The following is a 5,452-nucleotide window of genomic DNA, read 5'->3' on the forward strand; positions in this document are numbered from 1 at the left end:
ATAATAATCCGGCCACTCAGTGTATATAATAATCCGGCCACTCAGTGTATATAATAATCCGGCCACTCAGTGTATATAATAATCCGGCCACTCAGTGAATATGAGACACAACAGAGACCAAATCGGGTCACAGACAGCGAGGCTGCTCAATACTTGTCGTATTTCCTCCACATAAAGCAACATGAAGCGTTGTGGTCAAGAGGATCAGAAGATTGTAATCGTTACACTGTCTTTTATCTGACCTCCGTCCTTCCCCTCAGTCTTCTATCTGACCTCCGTCCTTCCCTTCAGTCTTCTATCTGACCTCCGTCCTTCCCTCAGTCTTGCATAGTTGTACCGGCTCCTCTCCTCTTCCTCTGATTTCCCTGCACACTGGGAGCTTCTCACAATGTGCATTAGAAGCTGCAGCAAGTCAGAGCCCCGCCTCATTTCCTGGCTGGAGAACGTCCAGCATCATCTAGATATTTCTTTCCCAGCCTGACTGTCCCTGGCCCCGCCCCTTACAGTCATTTGATTTCAGTTTGTTTAATCATTGAGGCTCAGCATTACATGTGGGCGTTACCTAGGATGGTCTGTATGCAAATACAGCCTGCCTAGGAACACCCACTCCTCCAGACTGACACCCATCGAGGCATTTTGATATTTGCATAACTCCTCCCAAGAGCCGACCCACTGCTTACAATGGATTTGAGGACTCTTGAGAGGGGTAGTGAGGCAGGTTGCTGCGATGTTTTCAGGAAGCTATGTACAGCCCGCTGCCAGCATTGTATAGAGAAGCACAGAGACCCGGTGATGACATCACTGTATCTAAAATAAAGTATGTAATAAAAACTGATACATGGGCATATTGATTGGGGGGGGGGAGGTGCAGGGAAGGCAAAATAATTGTTCTCCTACCATGTCAGAGCCGCCCACCTCTCTAATCATGTACCGGAGCTCCATGGAAATCCTGTGCAGGAACTGACACCCTGGAAGCATGGATCTGCACCGGACTCGGCACAGTCCCTCCGGTGAGACATTCTCGGTGTATTCGCTGCAAATATAGTTTTTATTGAATGAGCATTGAAAAAAAGGAAAAAAAAATAATTTTCTAAATGTTAATTTCCATTATTTGTACAGCGCAGACACAATTCAGAGTCACCGACTGCACTGAACTAATGACCATTGTACTCTCGCCAGAAGAGCTTACACTCCAATGTCCCCTCCACAGTCATGCAGTCTCACACCACAGCCAACCTGGCAAGTGTCAGTTCCTCTTCCTGTATTGTGGGAGGAAAGGGAATCCCCGCCCCCCAGAGGAACCCTTCATGGGGGAGAATACAAAACCCTGGAGGGGGTCACCCCGCTGGACTGGGATTCATGCTCTGTGCCTGACTTTCACCTGCCGCTCTGATAATTGTTTATGGCCGGGAGCGTTCTTGCAATCTGGATGTTTGTTGCTCTCTGGATCGGCTCCCAGAGAGTCTCCAGATTACAGAACGGGCCTCCGGCAACAAACACCGGCTCCATTACTCAGGACACGGGCTGCGCCTCTGTTGTATAAGCTGAAGGGAGTATTCGCTGCTCAGAACATGAGATATTCCGAAACTATTTCCGAACGCACTGACACCGCTCATCACTGGGGCCGCTCTCCTGCCTCCTGGAATCAGCTCCAGCGAATTCTCCGGGTTGTTTTGGGCAGATCTGTTTATACATTCACTCAATGAGATCGTCATATTCACTGGCGGGAACATATGGTGTCATCTTCTGGTGGATGTCTGCACCTCGTGTGCTTTTATGAGGCAAATTACTCTCATCAGACTCTCATCTCTCAAAACACCCTCTAAATAATCTAATAAATGAGCGAAGGATCTCGGGGGAGGCGCAGATCATACACAGCCCAATATCACACAGCAGGGCTGTAGCTACCATGGGGCAAGTGAGGCACTCGCCTCAGGCGCAGCTGAGAGGGGGCGTAGCCAGGGCCAGCCTGGCTGCGCCCCCTCACCCCTGTTGCCATGGTGAGCACAGGGCGCCATTGGCAACAGGGGCGCCAGACGTCCAACACAGCTTCTCCTCGCATTCCCCGCTGCATATCACATGCATACTTCCGCTGCCTAGGTCACATGCATACTTCCGTTGATTGTCTAAAATAGATACTTTCGTATGGCCAACGAACGATATTTCATTTCTATCTGCAGATAATAATCAAGACAACTGGACTCGCTGTATTTTTCTTGGTCATCCGACCAGCTTTCTCAATTCGGAATGACTTGTACAAACGGATGACCAGCGAAACGCCTTCAAGAAAAATACAGCGAGTCCAGTTGTCTTGATTTACTTTTTACAGATACACCGTGACCTGGATGAATGAAAACCTTCGCAGACACAATTTATTTCAGTCGTTGATCGATGAGGCGTTTGGAACAACCAGCAACAATCTGATGATGATTATTTATGATTGGCCACAAACTATCAAATACTCCATCCAGCTAAAAGAAACGAGCACGCGGTTCACACTGATCGGAGTGGATGTACGGATTTACACTTTACTGCATTGCCGTGCCATTTATCTCGAACAGCAGCCTCACACACTGAGGCAATGTGTGTTATTACAACACATGTTAACACGCAAAAATAAATAAACGAGCCATTAAAGAGTAACTCCACTTTTGTTGAGAAAAAAACTCAACCTGCTCTTGGCAAACAACATATATTGCAGGATTCTTACAAACTTTGTTGCAGATTCCGACCTTTTTTTATTCTGAAGAAAAAGTTGTTTGTTGCAGCATGTTTTTTTCAGGACTGCTGAATGGGAGGGTCTGATCCCTGAATGGGAGGGTCTCATCCCTGAATGGGAGGGTCTGATCCCTGAATGGGAGGGTCTGATCCCTGAATGGGAGGGATGGGCACCATAACGGGCTGCAGAAACAGAGATTGAGGGCTCTGTGTTCTCTGTGTGTTCTCTGATGACTCTGCGTCCTCAATCTCTTTTTCTATTTTAAAAGGGAATTATCAGGGTTCTGTTTAGACCCATAGACCATAGGCAGTGATGTGGAACAACCTTCAATAAACTATTCCAGTGAAATCCAATGTGGGGTCAGCTTTTCTTTTGTTGTATGGGCTTATATTGAAGCGATGATGGGCTCCACAGGGGCAAGCACCCGGCCCGGTGCCTCTGTTGTGTGTTCTCCGTGATTTTATTGGAGTTATGACATCACAGTGTGACAGTTTGGGATTAAGGAACTGAATACCTCTGAAAGTGTTTTGTTATAGCTGTTCATTAAGGGCAAAACAATACCTATTGATCCTGCCAGAAATGCAGTAAATTGATAACTTCCTCTGCTCTTTGCTGTTGTCAGTTACTACTGTTCTCTGAGGACAACAGAAGCCAACCCCCATGGTTTGGAGATGAGAAGAGGTGTTCTTTCCTAGGGTGACAACGCTGCTCCTCCAGATACAGTACAGTGAGTAAGCGTTGTCACCCTAGGGCAGGCAGTGTGTTACTGGCAGGATGAATGGACGAAAAAGTAAAACGAATGCAGCCAGCAAGTCTGAGGACTGGTGATCTGCAACAAAGCCCTCAGGGGCAGGGCCCTCCTTACCAACTTGTCGTGAATTGTATTGTAATGTCTTCCTTATATTGTAAAGTGCTGCGCAAACTGTTGGCACTACATAAATCCTGTATAATAATAATAATATAATTTTTGTTCTCAGGTTTAGATACAAAATGATCGATTTCTATGGAGAGTTTGTCATTTTTTTGTACCTTTTCTCTTCTTTCAGGCAGTCGTCTGACGCTGTGAGATGTGGCGGACGAGGTTGCGGAGACATTAAATAACAGTGAGTACCTGCCATATACATACGATGTGCCGACGCTGAGCTCCACCTGTATAGACTGTCCAAGCAAAACCCGGAACATGGAAATTTGATAATTTGCAATAAATGAAAAAATTCTGGAAATATGAAAAAAAAAAATAGATCGTCACCTCAAATCGCCTTTTCCAGTTTGCCCCCCTTGTGAATAATGAGCTGTTCCGTGTTTAGGTTGCCATATGTAAGTGGAGAAATTGCCCAAAAATGTATAAATTGTCAAAACTCTGAAAATTGGCATTTCCTGAGAAAAACGATTTCTGCCCTTTGATCGGTTTCTGAGAGTTTTACCCCAATTTAGCCAAAGTGCCAGGCACCCTATTGCTTTATTACCACTCCACATGAAAGATACAATGTATACATGCAGGTCTGAGGAGAGACCGAGGCCGATCATTCACAGTACCGCGCAGCCCGCTTACGCGGAGGAGGATACTAGCGCCACTCAGCGTAGGCTTCTGGTCTATATGACCCGCTGAACAGAAGACCATATATAACAAGCAGGTCTATAAAGGTCCCCACACACCTTACGATAATCGTACGATAATGGCGGGAAATCCCGCGATCGTACGATTATTGTAAGGTGTGTGGAAGCCGTGCGACCTCTACTACTGTGCAAACCCGCCGAGCATCGTACGAGCATCGGACGGGCCGGTATGCGACCGTTCGGCATTGCGGTCATCGGAAGCCCGCCCCTCAGTGGGTGTGGCTTGCGATCATCGCAAGTACGATCTGCCTATGCAAGATGGGCAGATCGTACGTTTTTTTAAGTACCTTACAACCATCGCAAGACAAAAGTCCTGTGAGGGTTGTAAGGTGTGTGCCCAGCCTAAGACTTAATGATATTCAAAGCATTGTTATCTCTTAAATACGCCATTTTCATATATAATAAATATAATTTTAGGACTCCGTGTCAGATGATATCCCAGACAATCTGTCTTTAAAAAAAAAACACAAAACTATTTTTTTTATTTTGGATAAATAAATAATTCTGTAGCTGAAATGAACTGAATGATTCGTTATTGCCCCGGCGGGTGACTGCGCTCCCCTAACATAGACAGCGCCTGACATGTAGAGCAGTTTATTTCATGTTGTCTGCAGGCTCCGGCTTGTTAGTCCTCATCTGATGTCCAGGTGCACAATCAGCCGCCGGGGTATAAAGTAATGATTTAGAGGGCTCTGGCCACCGTCCATAGAGAAGGATTACACTCCCTCGGTTTATGATAGAAGTCATAGTAAATACCCTTCGCTATCATGGCTAAGCCTGTCATGGCTCAACACTGTCCATCTATTCAGGTGAGATGAGCTGCTCACTTCATTATTATGTATCTATTTGTTCATACATTTCTATGTATCCTCAACAGGTAAAACACCTGACTTCATTTGGTATTGTTGGTTTGGAGATTAGAATATGTATGATGGGATTGGTAGTTTTCTTTCTGCTCTACTGATCCATATACATCGGCCAGTTTAGAGTTAACCAATCAATCAGTGAGCATTGCTACCTCCATCTGTGTGGGGCGGAGTTTGTGAACACATATAAGTGAGATGCTGGTCTGTGTTTGTTACCTGTATGAATAAGCCTATGGGTGAAACATGTGAA

General features: G+C 45.8%; 1 protein-coding gene across 1 annotated transcript in view; it reads left to right on the top strand.

Annotated features, from left to right (window-relative positions):
• LOC108790835 (CMP-N-acetylneuraminate-beta-galactosamide-alpha-2,3-sialyltransferase 4-like) overlaps positions 1–5,452 on the top strand; it is a 128,358-nt gene that overhangs the window by 56,577 nt on the left and 66,329 nt on the right. The window contains exon 2 of the mRNA XM_018561188.1: positions 3,766–3,822. The gene's annotated coding sequence lies outside the window, so the exon portion shown is untranslated. The remainder of the gene's footprint in view (positions 1–3,765; positions 3,823–5,452) is intronic.

This window comes from Nanorana parkeri, unplaced genomic scaffold (genome assembly GCF_000935625.1).
Source record: "Nanorana parkeri isolate BGI_ZX_2015 unplaced genomic scaffold, ASM93562v1 scaffold506, whole genome shotgun sequence".
In the NCBI taxonomy this organism is placed as follows: domain Eukaryota; kingdom Metazoa; phylum Chordata; class Amphibia; order Anura; family Dicroglossidae; genus Nanorana; species Nanorana parkeri.